Below are 23,137 nucleotides of genomic sequence, written 5' to 3'. Positions count from 1 at the left end.
CAGGTAATATAATAATTCTTAAATTATCTCTCAATATATTTTCTAAGTCATTTTTTCCTCAGATATTTAATATTTTCTTCTATTTTTCATTTTTTGGATTTTGTTTTATTGTTTCTTGATGTCTCAAAAAGTCTTTAGCCTTCACTTGGCCAATCCTAATTTTTAAGGAATTATTTTCTTTAGTGACCTTTTGTACCTTTTTCCATTTAGCTAGATCCATTTTTAAATGCGTAATTTTCTTCAGTACTTTTTTTATCATTTTTTTTTACCAAGATTTAATTGTCTTTTCATAGTTTTCTTCCTTTGCTTTCATTTTTTACCTTGTCATTTTTTTCTTTTCTTTTTCAATTTTTTCTCTACCACTCTTATTTGATTTTGATCTTTTTTATTTGTTCTTCCAGGAATTTTTCTTGGGTTTTGACTAATTCACTTTTTTTAATGAGTCTTTGCTTGTATTTATTTTCACATCATTTTCTTCTTTTGAGTTTGTGCCTGGATCTTCCCTATTATTGTAATAGTTTTATGATCAGGTTCTTTTGTTTGTTTGTTTGCTCATTTTCCCACCTTATTCCTTGATTTGGAATTTTATGTTAATGTTGGGGTCTGTTCTTGGCATAGGAACAGGGGTGGGGGGCATTTTTCTCAAGCTTCAGGCTTTTTTGTTTTATCATTTTTAGAGTAAATTCTGGGAATTTGGAAGTTTTCAGTGTTTCCAATGTGGTGTGATCAAGGGATAGGTGTGGTCACTACACTTTTGGTCTCTACTCTGGTTCTTATACAGGAGGTATCCTTCATCCCTGTGGGTCAAAAGTGATAATATTACCCATCAGGATTTCCACTACCTTTTAATTGAAAGTGCTTCTCTCTAGATGGTGGAGGAAAATCAGTGACTAACCTGAGCTCTCTCAAATTTCTCTCAAAACAACTTTAAAATAATGCCTCAAATGAATTCTGAAGTGGCATAGCCCACAAAAGGATTGGGTGAAACAATTTTCCATCCCAAGACAACTTATGAGATCAGCAGGAATACAAGTCAGGGAATGCCCTTGAATGCCCTGGACTCAGCAAACCACCATCAAGCCTTGCGAACAAATGAATCTGCTTCTGGAGCCTCAGCCCACAGACAGTAAGTGGTTTGGACAACTGGTCAGGAGATTACAAGGTTCCCTTTGTTGGCACTGGGTCAGTATTCTATTACATTGCACATACATGGTTACTCATCATAGACCTGAGATGAGGAAGAGCACTAGAACACCAGACCTTATGGCCACAGCGGAGTGGGAACCCTGTTCACAGTTTCAAGGTAGAAAAGAGTGGTCATGAACTAGAGCGCAGGCCAAGAGAATGGTAAACAACCCTCTCCTTAAATCATACCACCTTGGAAGAATGGAAAACCTACAGACCCCTCAGACTTGCTCTGAAAATACCTGCACAAAAATCCTTAAGTTTGGGACAGTGCCCCCTCTACCCTAGCAGCAGAGCACAACTTTAACATTGTAATAGTAATTAAGGTTGGACTTTTTGCTGTTGACCTTTAATGATTCTGGCCTTTGTTTGAATGGGGCAGATAAAGTGGGATGTTTTTGTATTTCTCAGCACTGAGACAATTGGGAGCCACTGATTTGTATCTGATGTGATAATGGGGGTGGGGAACTTCTCCATGCCCAACCTGGGTGAGGTCATGGCCCTGAACAGGATATATAAGTGCAGAGGTTAGTGCTCTCTCTTGGAACTCTGAGCCACAGCAGGAGTGGTGTGTGACTCTGGGACAGCTGTTATAATGAGTTCCCCGACTAAACACTCAGATGTTGATAACTGCGAACTGCATTTGGTCTGTAATTCAGGGTGCTGGTTTTTACCTCTGAACGAAGTAAATGATATTTGTATGCTGGATTAAAGTAAGATTGTTAACCCCTTAATGTTGCTTTCCCTAATAAAGCAGATTAAAAGGACCTGGGCTAGCAGTGTTCCGTGAGCTGGTTGTTGTTGGCTTTATACCCTCACAGCAGCTGCTAGCTGGATTGTTGATACAAACATGAAGCTAAAAGTCAAGAAATAAGCTAGGAAAATGAAAACAAAAAATGAAAAAAGAACCTGAGCATGGGAAGTTACTATGGTGACAGGAAGGATCAAAACACAAACTCAGAAGAAAACAGTAAAGTCAAAATTGCTACATTCAAAGTGCCCCTCCCCAATGTGAATTGGTCTCAGCGCCCCCCCCCTGCCCCCATTTAAAATCAAATAAGAGAGATAGAGGAAAATTGGGAAAAGAAATGAGAGTGATACAAGGAAATCATGAAAAAAGAGTCATCAGCTTGGTAAAAGAGGCACAAAAAAGACTGAAAAAAATAACTCATAAAAAAAACACAATAAACCAAATGGTAAAAGGGTCACTAAAATGTAAAGAAGAGAACACCTTAAAACAGTACAGACCAAATGGAAAATTATATGTGTATGTGTGTGTGTGTATATATATATATATGTATCCAAAAATCATTGAACAGAAGAATTCTTTAAAAAGGAGAATTATCCACATGGAAAAAGACATGCAAAAATTCACTGAAGAAAAGAACTCCTTAAAAAGCAGAGTTGGTCAAATGGCAAAGGAAGTATAAAAGCTCACTGAAGAGAATAATTCTTTAAAAATGAGAGTTGGGCAAATGGAGGCTAATGAATGCTTGAGACATCAAGAAAGACTAAAACAAAATAAAAAGATGGAAAAATAGAAGAAAATGTGAAATATCTCATTAAAAAAAACTCCCCTGGAAAACAGACACAGGAGTCATCATTTAAGAATTATTGGACTACCTGAAAGTATGATAAAAAAATCCATGACATCGTCTTTCAAGTAATTATCAAGGAAAACTGCCCTGATATTCTAGGACCATACGGTAAAATATTAAAAAGTGGAAAGAATCCACTGATCACTCCCTGCAAGAGAATTCCCTCATTCCCCCCCCCAAAAAAAAAACCTCCCAAAAATATTATAGCCAAATATCAGAGCTCCCAAATCAAGGAGAAAATATTGCAAACAACCAGAAAGAAATGACCCAGATACCATGGAACCATGGTCAAGATAACACAAAATTTATTAGCTTCTTCATTAAAGGAGCAGAGGGTTTGGAATATGGTATTCCATAGGACAAAAGAACTAGAAACAAAGAATCACTTGCCTAGCAAAACTGAATACAATCCTTTTGGGGAAAAATGGATATTTATCAAAATACAGGACTTTCAAGCATTCCTAATGGAAAAACCAGAGCCAAATAGAAAATCTGACTTTTAGATATGACTCAAGGAAAACATAAAAAGTAAACAGGTGTATCAGGAGGGCAGAGTTTATAATCTCAAAGAGGATCATAAACATGTCTGAAAGGTTCGGAACCGCCGGATATAAGAAACTCTCAAAGTAGAAGGCAGAAGAATCAAAACATTTATTTAGGCTCCACAGTAACCAACCCATGAACCAGCAGCCCCATTTTGATATGTTGATCAAAAGCTTCCAGGCCCAATAAGTACGCCTTGAAAGAGTAACCAGGAGGCTACAGAGAAACATGATTGCGTAAAGCAAAATCATGTTTCCCCCTTTTATGGTAATAAGATTACCCACTGGACTGAAGTCTTTGTTCAGCTTCCTCCCGTAGGTCAGCTCTGCTACTGGCAGCTCCTGCTTCAGCTGTGGCTGTAACTGACGTAACTGTCGTAACTGCCTCTGTAACTGCCTCTGGCTCCAACTGTCGCTGTAACTGTCGCTGTAATGGCCTGAAGTCTTTGTTCAGCTTCCTCCCGCAGGTCAGCTCTGCTACTGGCAGCTCCTGCTTCAGCTGTGGCTGTAACTGACGTAACTGTCGTAACTGCCTCTGTAACTGTCGTTGTAACTGTCTCTGGCTCCAACCGGAAAAGGAAAAGAGAGGATCTTCAAGCTGTCCTCTCCCCTCTTATAGAGTTTTTGACATCATCAAGCTCCGCCCTAATGACCAGGGCTGATTGGTTCTTGAGTTGGCTCCTCCCCCTAGGGTAGACCAGGTTCTGGAGCTAACACCTCCCCTCAGCCAGCCCCATGACTCCCCACACAGGAAGCCGTCTGCCTCCCGGCATGCTCCCCGGGCCTCCTGCCCCGGAAGAGCAAGCCACAGTGTCCAGAGGCTCAATGAGGCAAGCTGAGCCATTCAAAGAAAACAAAAGCCATTATGGCTACACTCCACCCCTTGTTATAGGATACATAATCTAATCAGCCATGTATCCTAGAACATACATTGTGATCCAATTACAAAGGAAACTAAAACATATCATTCATTATAAAGCAAACATATCATTCAGTGACATTCCCAAACATTGGTTAACGATTCAAATGTGATCCACCCCTAGATCCCAGCAAGATAATCTCTTCAATCAATCATCCCCAAAATAATTATTAATAATTCAAATGTCCACCCCTAAATCCTTGTATCCATTACATAGGATCAATAATATCATAACAATAAAACAACACAGCAAGGATAACACAAAATAAGTAAACAGAACACTATCATCATTTCCACCCCCCTTGAACGATTGGGGCTCAAAATCTTGGGGTGAGGGGTGAAGGTCTCATTTTTCATAGCTTCTTCATGCTGAAATTGGATGTAGAGATGGCCCTGCCCCCAAAAAGTCCCATTCCAGAGGTCATTTCTTTAACGAGCTGGCAGGAATTCCAAGAATGCTACATGCTTAGGCAGTCACCGGAAAGTGCAGGGTGCTTAAGCCTGAAGGAAACAAAACTAGCAACAAGGTTAGCCAAAACAAAGGACAAAAAGAATAGTCTGTGAATCTATTATTATAACCTATTCACGGTAAAATATATGGTTCAGGGGTACGATTTGGTAATTATTTTCCCCTGAATAAACAACTGTTACAGTGTTGTCCTTCCCATGGGCTATAACTTCTGCAGCCTTTGGAATATCATCTGGCTTCCGTTTTACCCATACCTTAGCTCCTGACTTTATTCTATCAATGGAGCAAGACCCTTTTGCCCCTCTAGTAGTTATTTTTGGAGGAGGGTCAGTTTTCACAAAGGGTATTTTTTCACAGGGGATAATAATGACTTGAACCATCCTATCATTTCTACAAAATTGTACAGGTTTTTTACCCATATTCTGGAGTGTCACAACAATTTCTTTTTGATAATTAGAATCTATCACTCCAGCCAATACATGTATTCCTTGAGCCGCTAATCCTGGTTTAGGTAATATCCATCCAAGATGATTCTTGGGGATTCTCATACATACTCCAGTAGGGGTTTTTCTTATCTCTTTCCTATTTAACCTAAAATTCTCTATACAATGTAAATCATATCCTGCTGAACCAGGTGTTCCTGGACTTGGTAGTGGGACATCTTCCCTCACAGTCCAAAATTCAATGTTTTGAATCTCACATGTTTGCTGTTCTCTGATCTGCAGATTTGGGGTCATCATTCTGGCTAGAGGTGTACTCCCCCCTAAGGGTCTATTATTCAAATTACGTAAGGCAATAGACAAATTATCCTTCCAATGTCGATATGAATTATTTGAGCTTAATTTTCTCAGCTGTTCTTTCAACAATCCATTCATTCTTTCAATTAGCCCAGATGCTTGTGGGTAATATGGAATATGATATATCCATTCTATATTATTCAACACACAATATCTTTTCACTTCTTTGCCCTTGAAATGTGACCCATTGTCACTTTGAATCTGCATTGGGGTTCCATAATATAAACTTACAATATCTAGAGTTTTACAGGTGTTTTTCTGAGTTGCGTCTTTATAAGGACAAGCCACTAGTACACCTGAATAGGTGTCAACACACGTACATACATATTTACATCCTTTATCCTGGGGTAGTGGGCCAATATAATCTATCTGCCAAATTTGGGCTGGAACTTTTCCCCTTGCTATTTCTCCAGTAACTATCCTAGGAAGAGTTCGTTCTTTTTCTAATTGGCATATACAACACTCCTCTGTTATTTGTTTTAACAACGCATGAGAAATACTGATACCTCGATCCTGTGCCCATCGATGGGTGGCCTGGACCCCTAAATGGCCAGCAGTCTGGTGGACCCATCTTGCTAAGGCTGGGTCATCAGTTGGAGTCGGAGTAGGGACAATACATTCAGTAGCAATCTTTGCTAGTCGATCCGCATGTGCATTGTACTCACGTTCTGGTGTGGTCAGGGTTGCATGAGCATCAACATGAAAAACTGACAGATCTGTAACCAAAGACATGTCCCATATATTTTCCCATAACTCTTTACCCCAAACTTGTTTGCCATGAATCTCCCAATTCTGATTCTTCCATATAGGCATCCACGTAGCTAATCCATTAGCTACCGCCCACGAGTCAGTAAATATATGACACTGTCCTCCTTTCTCTGCTCTGATGGCCTGATGCACTGCCATCAGTTCAGCATATTGGCTACTTCCACCTATCCCAGAACTTTCCAGAGTTCTCCTTGTACAGGGGTTATAGGCTACTGCTTTCCAATGTCTCTTCTGTCCTAAATATTTTGCTGTCCCATCAGTAAACCAAGCATGTTTCTTCTGTTCTTCATTTAGTCCGTCATATCCATTATTCCATTTCACTAAGTATGGTACCATCTGTTGCTTAGATTCAAGGGGCTTTTCATTGCTCTCAGTATCAATGTTCGCCACAGATTCATGTAGAGCAGAAACTCCATTTTTGCCTGCTCTGGACCTATTCTGAATATACCACTTCCATTTGATTATGCTTGCCTCTTGTGCATGTCCAATTCTGTGAGAAGCTGGGGTACTCATTACCCAAGTCATAATTGGAATTCCAGGCCTTAATACCACTTCATGACCCAGAGTTAGTTGCTCAGTTTCTACTAAAGCCCAATATGCAGCTAACAGCTGCTTCTCAAAAGGTGTATATTGCACTCCAGATGAGGGTAGTTTCCTTGACCAAAAGCCTAAAGGTACACTTCGGCTTTGTTGTTTTTGCCACAGACTCCAATTTGCATAGTCATCTTGTACAGTCACTTGTAACTCCACTGGCCCATTTTGCATAGGCCATAAGTCTAGAGCTAATTGAATAGCAGCCTTTGCTTCCTCAAAAGCTCTACTTTGTTCAAGTCCCCAGTCAAATTCATATTTCTTTCTGGTGACTTTATACAAGGGTTTTAAAATCTGTCCCAAATGTGGGATGTGGTGTCTCCAATAACCAAACAGCCCTATGAACTTTTGGGCCTCTTTCTTATTGGTAGGGGTGGGAAAATCCTGGATTTTTTGTCGAGCTTGTGGGAGAATTTCTCGCAGTCCTCTATTCCACTGTATCCCCAAGAATTTTACAGTTTGAGCTGGCCCTTGAACCTTTGCGGGGTTGATTTCCCATCCTTTGCTTTTCATATGGTCAATTAATAATACTAAACTCTCCTCCACCTCCTTTATATTCTTTCCTTGTATCATGATGTCATCTATGTAATGTGTAAGCTGTACACCAGGTAACTTTAATTCATCCAAATGTTCAGCTACAATCCTGTGGCAAATAGTTGGGCTATGAATATATCCTTGCGGCAGGCGTGTAAATGTATACTGTCGGCCTTGCCAAGTAAAAGCAAACTGATTCCATTGCTTGGGGTCTATTGGGATTGTAAAGAAGGCATTGGCCAAATCAATAACTGCATACCAAGTCCCTTCACGTTTTTGTATTCTCTCTATTAAAGTAACTGTGTCTGGGACAGCAGCATACAAGGGAGGAGTCACTTTGTTCAGCTGTCTATAATCTACTGTCATCCTCCATGTTCCATCTGACTTTCGGACTGGCCAGACAGGGTTGTTCCATTGAGTAGTTGTAGGGACTAACACTCCTGCCTCAACACATTCTCTTATAGTGTTGGCAATTTCATCTTGCCCACCTGGCACACGATATTGCCTCAAAGTAATTACTTCAGAAGGTTCGGGCAAAGTGATTGGATCCATCTTGATTTTCCCCACTAAGACTGCATTAATGCCTATTTTCCTCACAGCAAATTGGTATTTCCCTTCAGGTAAATTTAAGGTCATACCCTTCAAAATGTCTATTCCAATGATGTATTCAGGAATAGGCACAATAACCACACTATATTCTTTCTTGGGCAACTGTCCAATTTTCATCATCAATTTAACTTGTCTGGCTGATATTTCAGTCCCTCCTAGTCCTGTAATGGTAATAGGAGTTCCATGGCTGAACTTGTCTGGATTTCCATAAATAAGGGTGGCCTCGGCCCCAGTATCTATTAATGCCTCAGTTACCGTACTTGACCCATTTTTCCAATATATGGTCAAGTTAATGTGAGGTCTACAATCCAGCCTGTGTATTTCCTTAATTTGGACTGGGGCTCGGCCTGTTCCCTAGTATTCCCTTTCATATGATTCACTTGGGTTTGAAGGTTCAACATCTGTAGTATTTGCAGGAGCAGTTCTTATTTCCCTATCTCTCCTGTTATCAAGGCCTTTATCTCTGTACATTCTATATAATTCATTCGTTGGAATTCCATCTATCATTTCAAAACCTACCCCTGCTCTCAATAAAGTAGTAAACATTTCTTTCCTTGTTACTCTCCTTTGGCGCCAAGTTTGCTGGTTATTCACTCTTCTCTCTCGAGGAGATCTATCCCTTCCCCAGTCACCTAAGTCATATAACTGTAAAATCTTATTTATCACTGTTGTAAGACGGCTCCCTACTTCTCCAAGTAATAAATTCAAAATTAGTTGTTTATAAGCAGGGGGAGCTGTCCTAATTATTAAATTCCTATGAGACAGTCCCATTGGATCATTGTAATATTTGTCTGCAGTTCCTATCATAATGGCAGTCTTCATTACCTCCTCCTTTAGTCTCATGATACAATCTCTAAGTGAATACCAGGGTCTGTGCTCAGTGGGCCACATAGAATCAGTAGCATATCTCTTATTGCATCCCACAGCGGCTAATGCCAACAGAGTAGTCCCGCTATCACCATCTCCTTGCTGATGATGTTCCCTAAAAGCTTGTTGAACTAGAGGATCATGGCTGATACCTATGAATCTCATGCAGTCTGTCCCATCTACTGATATTCCACCGGCCCCTTGATCACTGAGTCTTACCATCCAAGATATCAATGGTTCTCCTATTCTTTGGCTGAATCTACTCAAAATATCTGTGACCTCTTGCGGTGAGAAATCTTCCTGAATTTCCCTTGTAACTGAATCTTCACCTCGGGTTTCTGTCTTCCTCCTTTGTATGGGTCGAGCCCTTGTCTGATCATTTAACCATCTCCTATTCTCTGTGTGAGGCACATCCTGAACCCCAGTAGTGTTTTGTGCCTCAGCCGGCTCTTTCTGGGCTGGGTTGAAATGCACTCTGGGCTTTTTTGGTCTCCTGTTGCTCTTAGCCACATTAATAGAAAAGTTCTCATTTGAGTCAGTTTGGTCTCCTGCTATCTGAGATTCCTCTTCTTCCTGTGGGGTAGGAGTGCCCCCATGTCTTTCACTTAATCTCAATCTTTCGTATACTAGCCGGTAGGCTGATAACACTATCCAGCTTTGCCTAGATAGTGATGCCCCTGACTGAATCCCAACTTCTCGTAAACACTTTTCCAAATCCCTAGGATCTCCTCTCCGTAGCCTTGGTTCCCAGTTTTCACAGGGTCCAGCTTTTTTAGCCAATTCTTTTGCTAGGGAGGAATAAAATGGATCCTCCCATCCTGGGATATTCATCTCCTCCTCTGGAATTGTTCTGCTTCTAAATAGAGATCTTATACCTAGCGATCCTGTTCGTGACGCCAAATGTATCAGGAGGGCAGAGTTTATAATCTCAAAGAGGGTCATAAACATGTCTGAAAGGTTCGGAACCGCCGGATATAAGAAACTCTCAAAGTAGAAGGCAGAAGAATCAAAACATTTATTTAGGCTCCACAGTAACCAACCCATGAACCAGCAGCCCCATTTTGATATGTTGATCAAAAGCTTCCAGGCCCAATAAGTACGCCTTGAAAGAGTAACCAGGAGGCTACAGAGAAACATGATTGCGTAAAGCAAAATCATGTTTCCCCCTTTTATGGTAATAAGATTACCCACTGGACTGAAGTCTTTGTTCAGCTTCCTCCCGTAGGTCAGCTCTGCTACTGGCAGCTCCTGCTTCAGCTGTGGCTGTAACTGACGTAACTGTCGTAACTGCCTCTGTAACTGCCTCTGGCTCCAACTGTCGCTGTAACTGTCGCTGTAATGGCCTGAAGTCTTTGTTCAGCTTCCTCCCGTAGGTCAGCTCTGCTACTGGCAGCTCCTGCTTCAGCTGTGGCTGTAACTGACGTAACTGTCGTAACTGCCTCTGTAACTGTCGTTGTAACTGTCTCTGGCTCCAACCGGAAAAGGAAAAGAGAGGATCTTCAAGCTGTCCTCTCCCCTCTTATAGAGTTTTTGACATCATCAAGCTCCGCCCTAATGACCAGGGCTGATTGGTTCTTGAGTTGGCTCCTCCCCCTAGGGTAGACCAGGTTCTGGAGCTAACACCTCCCCTCAGCCAGCCCCATGACTCCCCACACAGGAAGCCGTCTGCCTCCCGGCATGCTCCCCGGGCCTCCTGCCCCGGAAGAGCAAGCCACAGTGTCCAGAGGCTCAATGAGGCAAGCTGAGCCATTCAAAGAAAACAAAAGCCATTATGGCTACAACAGGAAAGAGAAATCATAAGGGATTCAATAAGATTAAATTATTTATATTCCTACATGGGAAGATAATGCTTGTTACTAAGAATTTTTTTTCATTTTTAGGGCAATTAGAAGGAGTATACATAGACAGAGGACATGGGTGTGAGTCGAATATGATGAGATGATATCTAAAAAAGTAAAAGTAATGGGTGAGAAAGAAGGATGTACTAGGACAAGGGGAAAAGGAGAGGTGTAATAAGGTAAAAATATCTCATAAAAAGGTAAAGGAGTTTTTTAGAATGGAGGGGAAGATGAAGGGAGGTGGGAGGAGCTCTCATTAGAATTGGCTAAAGAGGGAATAACATAAACATTCAGTTGAGTATAGAAATCTATCTCACTCTATGGAGAAATAGGAGGGAAAAGAAATAATGGAAGGCAGGGGCTGATAGAAGATGGTTCAGGTTAAGGGAGACAGTAGGTCAGAAAGGAGAAGTAAAAGGAGAAAGTAGGACAAAGAGGACAAATAGGATGAAGGGAAATACAAAGCTAATAATCATAAATTTGAAAAAAATACATCAGGTTTCTCTGCTAAAGGGTGAATTTCTCAAATATATAGTGAACAGAGTCAGTTTATTAAGAATACAAATCATTCCCCAATTGATAAATGATGAAAGGATATGAGTGGGCAGTTTTCAGACAAAGAAATCAAAGTTCTCTATAGTCATGAAAAATGTTCTAAAACACTATTGATTAGAAAAATACAAATTAAAACAACTCTGTGGTATTAACCCACAACTACCAAATTGCCTAATATGACACAAAGGACAAATAACAAATATTTGAGGGGATATGGGCAAATTGAGATGCTAATTCACTCCTGGTTGAGTTGTGAACTTATTCAACCATTCTGGAAAGTGATTTGGAACTGTACCTGAAGAGCAAAAACCATAAAATACTTTGTGCCAAGACTCATTGAAAGAATATGGGTGACTAGACTCTGAGAAAGCCATTGAACCCAATCTGACTTGAATCAGACAAGGTCTTTCTGTCGATGTTTGAAATTTCTCTTTGTATTTTCCTTAAAGTTCAGGGAGCTGATCTTTTCCCCCTGAACTAAGTGAATGATATATGTATGTTTAATTAAACTGAGATTGTTAACCCCTTAAAGTTGCTTTCCTTAGAAAAGCAGATCAAACAACCTGCGTTAGCAGCCTTTCTGTATGCTGGTTGTTGCTGGTCTTACACAGCCATGGGAGCTGCTAGCAACATTGTTGTTACTAAATGGCCCCACTAGGTTTGTAGCCCAAAGAGATAAAAAAAATAAGAAAAAGGACTTATTTGGAGAAAAAAATAGTACATCTTTTTGTGGTGGCAAAGAATTGGAAGTTAAGTGGATGCCTATCAATTGGGGAATGGCTGAACAAGTTGTGGAATAAGATTTTGACGGAATACTATTGTGCTAAAAGAAATAATTATCAGGATCCTTTTGGGAAAACCTAGAAAGACTTATATGAAGTAACACAAAGTGAAGTGAGCAAGACCAGGCGACCACTGAACATGATAACAGCAATATTTCATGATGATCAACTTTTAATGACAGCTATCCTCAGCAATACAATGATCCAAGAGAATTTCAAAGGACTTAAGGTGAACAATGCTATCCACTTCTAGAGAAAGAATGGATAGACCTTGATTGTAACTGAAGCATGGTCTATTTACTTTCTTTTTTTCAGGTTTGTGTTTTTTCCTACAACATGATTACTATGGAAATACATTTTGCTTGACTGCATATTATAACCTACTGTATATCAAATTGCTTGCTTTCTTAAGGAAGGGAAAGAGAGGGCAAGAACTTGTAAACTCAAAAATTTAAAAATAAATGTTAAAATTATTTTCACATGTAATTATGAAAAAGAAAAAAATTAAAAAAAAAGAAAGTACCCCTTTCTCCCTTTGAATTGTGACCCAGAATTAGGTATAGGCACTAGAGTTACCAAACAGTTGCCCCTCAGGGCTTCTATTCTCTCTTTACTGAGAGCCTTCCTTTCTTCCCTTGAAACATGACCCGGAGGTTTGCAAAGGTAATGCCAAACTACATATATTCCTGCATCCAGTGCTAGTTGGGGGTGGGGCAGGGAGCGGTGCTCTGCAATCTCTTTCTGACCATTTGCCAGGTTCCCTCATCATATCAGGCTTGAGAGCTCCCAGAGTTAATGCTGCCTCTATCCCCACCACCTAATCATGCCTCTGGCCTTTCATCCACCTGGACTCAGGGCTAGCCTGCACCCCCATATCACAGATCTCTCTTTCCGACCTTCTATGTTGTCGCAGACTGTAACAAGGTCTCTGACCTTTCCTTGGCTCTTCCACTTGTAATAACAATGTTACCTGCAGCTACTGTGGAGGTGTAAGGCCAATAACACCAGCACACAGGAGGGCTGCCAGCACAGGTTCTTTGATTTGCTTTTCTAAGGAAAGCAACTTTAAGGGGTTAACAATCTTACTTTAATTAAACATACATATATCATTCATTTAGTTCAGGGGGATAATCAGCACCCTGAACTTCAGAGCAAATGCAAACAGAAATTACAAATTGAGAAAATAACATAAATTAATAGACAGGCTTCTAACTGTCTGACCATAGAAATACATACATAGTGACCAGAGACAGAAGCACCAACATCTGGATTTTCAAAGCTGGTGGGCTCCTTAATGTAGGCCAAGAGTCTCCTCTGGCCACATCACATAAACACCCTTCCAATGAGTGAGCCCCCAAAGCAAAATGCTAACCTCAGAGTATGTACACACTTGTTCAGGGTCAGGGCGTGTCACAACCATGTGACTCAAGCTCATGTGACTTAGGCTTTATTGTGACTTAAGCAGCTCATCAAGGCTCTTGATTCAAAGGCAAAGCTCAATCAAAGGCACTTGATGGCCTTAATGCTGAGAAGCATTCCAAAAGAAAAAACAGCAAAAAGTCCCACTTTGCTTGCCATTACACCACTCCAGAAGTCTATTTGTGATGTTATTCTAAAGTTTTTTAGAGGGGACTACTGGGAGAGCTTAGCTGAGTGCCTTTCTATTCCACTATCTTGGTTCCATCCTTGGGAGTCTGAATGCTTTTCTATATACAGTGAAATCCTTCTACAATAAACCCCAAGGAATGTGGGAAAATATTTGTAATATGTTATATTTCTCTTACCTACTTCAGTTTTGATCAATAAATAACCATGTATGTATTTATAGGCTTATAGACTACACATTGGGAAATTTTCCCCTGGATAAATTACAAATATACATACACATAGAGGGCTAGACCAAATGATATATATACATAAAAATGTGTATTTTATACACATGCATATACACATATGTATGCGCACACACACACACACACACACACACATACACACACACGATAGGATCTAGGGCTTCCTAATGCAGCTTCGCTGACCTTGATGCAATATCTTACCCCAACCGTCCCATCCCACATAACCTCATTGTCCCTAGCTTCCATGATGTAGTAGCTTCCTGATTTGGAGGCATAAAAGGTCCCAACTGAATGCAGTCATGGCTTCTCAGCCTTTGTGGATGCCTGAGACCATACAAGTAGCTATATCCCAATTACTGACTCATGAGTGGATATATAGATAAAGATGTAGATATAGATATGTGTGTATAAGCATATGTATGTACATGTGGCAGCTAGGTGCTTCTCTTATTTTTAACTGCGTTGTTCAGGCATTTTCAGTCATGTCCAACCCTTTGTGACTCCTTTTTGGGGTTTTCTTGACAAAGATAATTAAGTGGCTTGCCATTTCCTTCTCCAGCTCATTTGCAGATGAGGAAACTGAGGTGAATAGGTTTGTGTCTTGCCCAAGGTAACACAGCTAGTAAATGTCTGAGGCCAGATTTGAACTCAGGTCTTCCTAACTCCAGGCCAAGCACTTTATCTGCTGTACTACCTAGCTGCCCTGTTTTTAACTACAGTATATTTAATTTGGGCATTCACGAATATTTATATACAATATTAGATGGTTTATATATTGAGAGATTTTTAAGCAGATTCATTTCACCATGGGTCTAGGAGCTCTGAGTCACAAAGAGCATGGAATAGCTAGCTACAAGTAGGGGAAACAGGATTCCTTAGTGTGATTTTATGTCTTTGCTTTACCTCTACCAGAGGTTTTATAGTTTGTGCTATCATTACCCATCTTGCTTCCTCAATCCAATTCAGCCAGCTGGACTCTGCTTTTGGTTCTATCAATGACTCCTGGAGTAATCATGGTCCAGTTATATTTCTTTTGTGTGTCTCAGTTACTAAATTTTTTAAATGAAGAAGTTGTACTAGAAAATGTCTTACAGAGATGTGTATGTTCCACAAAGTTTTTTTTTTTTAAAGTAATGCAATTAATTGAAAACATCTGCAAAATAATGTAACCATGGGTGCTCTTGCTGAACAAACCCCAATGTTGAAATGTATTTCCTTAAGATGACAATTTATCAGTATTAGGAAATAAGAATAGTTCAAATTTACAACTATGGTTCACACTTGGCACTTTCCAAGAATGATTTTGGCTATTTTCCTTTACCTTTTCAATCTTCTTACTTTGTATTCAATTGTGCCTATTTTATAAGCTCCTTGAAGGTTTATTTTCATAAAACTTTTGCTATACTTGAGATTTTTTTAATCATATCTATATATTTGATGATGATTGACCCTGTGTTGTTGCTGTTTTTAAAATTTTTTTTAAATTCATTTTATTCAATTCAGGGAACAAAACAAAATTTCCATAACACAGTACAATAAAAAAGATGATTGGATATGAAACTGCAAATCTACCAAGTACAACTTGCTATTCCCTCCAAATACACAACGAAGTTGTCATGTAAATTTCTTTTTTCCTTTTCTTCTTTCCTCCCTCTCCTGCCCCCTGCCATTGCTATCACTAGACACTAATAGGTATGTATATACGTATGTATGTATGTATGCATGTATGTGTGTGTAAATGTATTTTATACAAACTTCTATTAATCATTTCTTTTGCTAGATGCAGATAGCATCTCTCTCCAAATGTTCTTTATTTTTAATTTGTGTATTTATAACAGTCAAAGTGACTTACTTGCTCAGTCATTCTTAAAACAATATGGCTGTTACTGTATATGATGTTCCCTTCATTCTGCTCACTTCCTTCTTCATCATTTTATACAAGTCTTTCCGTACCTTTCCAAGATCGATGAGCTCATCATTTCTTAATAGCACACTAGTATTTCATCACAGCAATACACCACAACTTGTTCATCCATCCCCTAATTGATAGAGATCCCTGTAATTCTCAATTCTTTCCCACCACAAAGAGAGCTGCTATAAACATCCCATTCACATTCAAAGTTATAATTACTATTTGTGAATTTCCCTCCATTTTATTGTTATTCACTCTTTTCCTTCTCAGACTCTCTTTTTACCCTTTCCCTATTACCTTACCTTCTCCCCAATCCTTCCACCCCTACTTCACCCACCCCTCCAAGAGTCACCCCATTCCATCTTGACCCCCAATCTCAATTAACACACCTCTCCAAAAGTCTCCCCATCCTCCCTTCACCCTCCTAAATTTCAATCCACAGACTTCACATTCCACACTCCGCATACTCTACACTCCGCATACTCTACACTCAATCCACAAGTCTCTCCCCAAGCCTGTCCCTTGGTTTTCTTATCTCTCTTTATGTTCAGAAGACTTCTATGCTCTTTGAGACATACATATTGTTTTCTCTTCAACCCAGATGAGAGTAAGATTTCAACATTACCTCTCCACCCCCACCTGCTTCCTCTGTAATAGCTCTTCCTTTCATGCCCCATTTTATAATATAATTATTCTCTTTTACTTTTCTGTACCCATTTTTTTTAGAATCACCCTGCCATAAACAACTTAGTCCCCAGATCTATGTTTTTGTTGATATGGGAAATTTCTGGTGAGGAAGGTTCTTCTACCAATGCAGATCAGTAACTATGCAATATATAGTTTTAAAAATTACTTGGGAGCAATAATTGGTTTAATGATTGGCTGAGGTTCTTTTACCCTGAAAATGTGTCAGAGATGAGACTTGAAAGTAGGTTTTCCTGACTTCGAGATTGTACTCCTAGTTACTACTTCACACTCCCTCTCAGTGTCTCTTCATAATAAGCAATAAATAAGTAATGATGTAAGGTATCTCTCAGAAGCTTCAACCCAGAAATAAAATTCAGTCATTAAAAACTGTATCTTTTTTCTGTCTTAGATCATTTTCATCATTCATGCACAATGATGTAGCCCTGTCATCTAGCCATGTTCAAAATAAAAACACCTCAATGGAAATTTACATGTCTTTAAAATGTCTATGAGTAGTAATATGTACTAAAGCATGGCAAATGTGTACTCTGGGAAAATTCATATTTGATTCCTCTCTTCCCTTTACCCTGACTTCTAACCTTTCTTATGTTGCTTACATTGCCAAGGAATTAAAGTCCACTTGCCCACAATTTCTTTTTCACATGTTTAATTCAGGTAGCAATGAAACCTTAGTTATGGTTTGAGGAATAGCACTAACTTCTCCAGGAATTAGAATCAGAATTCTCCAAAATGGCTAAGAAAACCTTCTTTTAAAAATAAAATTATTTAAAGAAAAAAAGTCTATTCCTATAGCCTTTCTCTTGAAATCTCTGAAGGATCATCTTATCACCTAAGGTTACTTGCAAATTTAATGATAGCATTGAAAAATGGCCAAATTTCCTACAGATTATTGCTTTCCCTGACAGATCTTTGAAAGTTTTCTCCTAAAGGGCAAGCCATATTTCTGATCAAAGATACGGAATATTAAATTAAGATTTATAATTTCTTTGACCCTATCTTGAGTAAATTTAACAAACAATTCAGCAGACATTTATTCAGTGCCTCCCATATGTAAATGCATTGGTGATAAATAGATTAGGAATTAAGTCCTGTTCTCAATGAGTTTATATTGTACTAAACCTTGGGGAATGAACTTTGCCAACCCAAACCACAAATACTTTCTATTGTACTGGGTCCCTTCTTTATCCCTTCAATATTCTCTTAATTTTCCCTCCTGACTCACATCTTAAACTACAGGACTCAGAATTTGATGATATGTATAAATGGTCTTAGTGCTTATTATCAAATGAACAAAATACTGAGGAGATTGGCTAGGGCTCATGGTTGGTTTTAATTTGTATCCCTAGCACCTAGTATAGTACAAGATACATAGCAGGTACATAAAAATCATTGTTGATTTATTGATTTCATGGATCATAGATTTAGAAATGGAAGGTACCTTGGAAATCATCTAGTCTTATAAAACTTAACAGTAATTCACACTTTCTAGTCAGGAATTCTCATATATTTCTAACTACAAATATTTCTAGAATCACAAATTTATTACAGACTCAGAATCACAGAACTGGAATAGAACTAATAAGTTATATTCTACTGGATATATGAAAAATAATTTCCTTTATAACATATAAAACAGATGATTACATAGTTTTTGTTCAAAACTTTTACTAGGGAAGATTCCAAAACCTCCAATACTATTTTATCTGACTTTGAGTATCTCAAATAGTGACTCTAATGCTGAAAGTAGTAATGCATCTGTAGTTATATCAAAGTGATAATCCTTCCAGTAATGCAGACTTTAAACCACCTATGGATGCCTAAGGGGGAAGCAGGGTATAGTAGACTTTATTCTTGGACAAGATGCAGGAAGTCCTGGGTTTGAATTCTACCACACAAATTTGCTATTTGTGTAATTCTAAATAAATCTTTTCATTTTTTTAAATCTTAACTTCTTTTTCCTATAAAATGAGTGTATTGGACTTGATGATCTTGATCCTTTTATTATCCATTTTGTGTGACTTTTACCTATGGCATCCCATAGGTTTTTCACTAAAGATTTTGGGGGATTGATCATCCTGTTTAGCTCTTGACACATCTTGCCTATTTACAGTAGTTATCTAGTGATAGATGATCTCTACAGATTATCCCTCCAATTCCATACCACAGTTGGGACCACAAGCTTACTACTGGCTTTTTAGTTAGGTAAACTATTTTTGAGTAATTATGTAGTACTTGGGAGTATTTGGTATCAGATGTTTGGTGATGTTGTAGGCTTGATGAGGCTTGATGTAGTCAGCACAATATTATCTTCAAACAGAAGCATTCTATCATGTATATGGAATACCTCTCTAATTTGGATCTTTTGAATATGCTCCATCATGGCAAGGAACACTTTTGGCACTTCCTTGTATTTTATACTTTGTCTGATATTATTAATTAGAGGTATCATCAAATAAGACTATTTCTCCTTTTGTATCATTCAGGCATATGAATGAGAAATACTTTGTTGGGTGTGGAAAAGTATAAAAACAATGCTGCTTGCCGCTACTGTGGCTGTGTAAGACCAACAACATCAGTACACAGGAGGACAGTTAGCACAGGTTCTTTGATCTGCTTTTCTAAGGAAAGCAACTTTAAGGAGTTTATAATCTTACTTTGATTAAACATACATGTATCATTCACTTAGCTCAGGGGGAAAAGCCAGCACCCTGAACTTCAGAGAGAATATGAACAGAAATTACAAGCATATATTATATAAACAGAGCAAATAAACACAAACCAGTAGACTGGCTTCTAGCTCTCTGTCCAAGCAATACATAAACAGTTACCAGAGAGAGAAGCACCAACATCTGAGGTTTCAAAGCTAGGGGGGACTCCTGACAGTTACCCAGAGTCTAGTCTGGCCAAATCACCAACACTCTTCCAATGAGTAAAACCCCAAAACAAAATGCCAATTTCAGATCATATATGCCCTTCTCAGGGTCAGAGGGCATCACAAACATAAGACTCAAACCCGTGTGAACTAGGCTTTCTTATTTCTTAAGCAAGTCATCAAAGACTTTTGATTCAATCAAAGAAACCATGGCAAGACTCCTCAAAGGCACTTGATTACCTCAGTGCCGAGAAGCACTCAAAAAAAAACAGCAAAAAGTCCCACCTTGCTTGTCATTACATTTGAAAGGCAAGACTCATCAAAGGTACTCAATTACCTCAGCATTCCAAAAGAGAAAACAGTAAAAAAGTACCACCTTGATTAACATTACAGAAGGGTCTCTTCAAATGATATAATGATGTATCTAAATGCTCAGTGACATCATTTATTTTCTACACTGTGTGATGTTAAAGAGGCAGGGGATAATGACCTACCAGAAAGTCTCTGTCATTTTCTTGTATTTCATCAAGAATACACCCAACATATTTATAGATAATTCTAAAAAAATTCACATAGATGGGAAAGCAGGCATATATAAAAGCAATAAGGTTTAACTTTTTTTTCATGCTTTCATATTTTCTTCTTCCTGAAATATGGCAAGAATCAATCTCCCAAAATTCTATCTATTCCACTATATGTATACTTTTGCCTATCCAGCTAAATTCTCTGTTTATAATTTATTTTTAAATTTGTTGCCATTTCTACTTCCTTTATTATCAGGTCTACCAGGACGATGATGTCAGAATCAAAGTATGGTGGTTCTACTGACCTTGATGATGAAACCAGCTTGCTCTGCAAAATCCTTGTTCATCTTGTGTCTATTTCCTTTCATTCTAAAATATTCTTCCTCAGTATGACTCTTAGTCAAGTCTCCAACAAAGTTTTCTGTAAATTATCTTTTCTTCCATTGTTTCTCTTTTTTACAGGACATACTGCACATAATCTTCCACCTACTTCTCTACAGGATTGTGCAAAGGATTATGCATTCTGAACTGGTGCTGCCCTTTGTTGCCATATATCTCTGCTTAACAAATAAGGCAAATATTTGCTGACTGAAATGATTTTTATCCTCTTTTGGTATATTCATTATGGGGTTTGATTAAGATAATTTACAATTCCATATATAATCAGTCTTGATTTATTTTTGTCCATATATTTCCTATTTTCAAAATCTATACGGCATTTAAATAGCTAAGGTTAGAATTATTTTTATTACATGTGGTATACTTTTTCCTTTAATTTCATTCTTTCTCTTACTTTACATTTTTAAGATTTATGTTTCTGCTAAAAAAGATCTGAATGAACATATATAGCTAATTCAGAAATGACTTCCCTATTAATAATGTTTTTTTTTTTTTGCCTATTAGAACATAATCAATTTTATTTTGTTATTCAGGACTTACTGTGCTCAATGTCTTCTGGTTGTTTTTTTTTTGAAGAAAGTATTTATGATGTAAAATAGAAAGTTTCTAAGTAATTCACAAGCATCTGTCCTCTTATTAATCAATAATATATTCAACTTTTTTTTGATGTGTCCTTATTTACTTATACTTTTACATCAAAGTAATTATCAAATTATGTTTATTTAATCTAGAGTGCCTTGGTGAGTTCTTCAAAGAAGTCCTTTGATTGTTTTTTATGCTCAGCGGCAAATGGTGGATGAGCTACAATTATTTTTATGTATTGATTTGTAAATGCTAATCATAGGTACTGCAGTACAAGATGACAAAATGTTCCATGAAATGTGATTTGTTGTTGCCTTTTAAAAATTATAAAATAACCTCTCATTCATTTCTCCAGGGGGAACCTGTGAGTCATTCTTTCATTCAGCTAAAATTTCCTTTTATTTTCTGGTTTTGTTTATAGCAAAAATTTCAGGGTTAATCCAAGTCAACTCTTCTAATAATATACCTACTTTTTACTCATTGGGAAAGGATCTTGCCCCTTTTCTCCCTTCCCTTCCACTCCTGCCCCTCTCCCTTCCCCTCCCTCCGCCTCCCTTTCCCCCTTCCTCTCCCCTTTCCTTTCCCCCTTCTTCGCCATCCCATCCTTCTCCTACCTCCCTTCCCCGGCCTAGAGGATACCGTGGTGGAGACGGCGGAGGAGGCCACGGGACGCGCTGAAGCGGCCATCACGGGGCTGTGCCAGGACATGTTCTCCAAGATGGCCACGTACGTGACGGGCGAGCTCACAGCTACCAGTGAAGACTATAAACTTCTGGGAAATATTAACGAACTGACTAGCTTGAAGTATCTAGAAATGAAAGATATTGCAGTAAACATAAGTAGAAACCTAAACGACTTAAACCAGAAATAAGCAAAGTACAAGAAGTTAGAGAGGCGATGAAAGAATTCTTTTGCACAGACTTTTAACTACAAGAATGTTTTATAAGACATGAAATAAGTGGGATGGAACTGATCACTATGCTTCAATTCCTAAAAAGAAGCGGTGCTGCTGATCCAAGGAGAATCCCAGCCCCCACCTCTGGTTGGTTAACTCTGGCCACCCCCACCCCCGCCGTGTTTTCCTAAACTTGTACCCCCTAACCTCATCTTAATCGCGTGCTTCGTTGTGTGCCCTGGACCAAGGCTCAGAAATCAGCGTCAACCCCGTCTAGGGCAGACATAGACGAGAGACTCTCGTCTCTGTGTCTCCTCCCTCCCTCTCGCCTGGGCCCTGCCACATCCACCCCTTTCACAACCTGTTCTTGAACTTAAATAATAAATGCCAACGTATGAAAAAAGAAAAAAAAAGGAAAGGATCTCACCTTTTAAATATCAAAAAGTAGGTGTACAGGTGGTCTAAAATTGTTTTGTGGTTCTCAGGACCTTTTGTTCCCTTTTCTGACACAGGCATCATCACTACCTTTATGTGTTCTGGAGTCTGTCCATTTTGCATTGTTCTTTGCTATATGGATTATAGTTGTCAAATAATTTACCACCAATTGATGAGCCTACTTACAGTAAACTCCTCAGTGTATAGCTAGAAGGGGCACAATCATTTGTAGTAAGCCTTTCCTGAAACTCTCAACCCCTAATACCCTCCATCTTACCACTTTAGAGTATTTCCTTCTTTGTATTTATTTATATTTGTTTTCTTTATATTTATTCCTGATAGACATATATGCATATATAAACATGCATCTGTATGCATGTCTGTGTATATACAGAGGTGTATCTCTGTCTTTTTAGAAAGGTTAGAGTGTGTATCTCTAGCTAGGTGACACAGTGGATAGAGTGCCAGGCCTAGAATCAGGAAGATTCATTTTCCTGACTTCAATTCTGGCTGCAGACACTTACTAGCTATGTGATCCTGGGCAAGTCATTTAGCTATGCTTGCCTCAATTTCCTCATCTGTAAAATGAGCTAGAGAAGAAAATGGCAAACCACTGCATTATCTTTGCCAAGAAAACCCTAGATGGGGTCACAGTCAGACACAACTGAAAGTGACCCAATAACAAGTACATAGATATAAATATCTCTCTAATATATGTATGTATACATATTACATTTATATGTATGCATCGAGAAAGAAAAAGAGAGGGAGAGAGAATTTTATATCCTTTTTTGGTCCTTCCATTACAACGTAAGCTTCTTGTGAACATGGATTGTCTTTGTGTCTGTAGTACCCAGTGCTTAGCACGGTGCTTGGCCCACAGTTGATGCTTAATAAATATTT

The sequence above is a fragment of the Trichosurus vulpecula genome, chromosome 7, assembly GCF_011100635.1.
Source record: "Trichosurus vulpecula isolate mTriVul1 chromosome 7, mTriVul1.pri, whole genome shotgun sequence".
Taxonomy (NCBI): Eukaryota; Metazoa; Chordata; class Mammalia; order Diprotodontia; family Phalangeridae; genus Trichosurus; species Trichosurus vulpecula.
Note: the sequence above shows the minus strand (reverse complement) of the source record.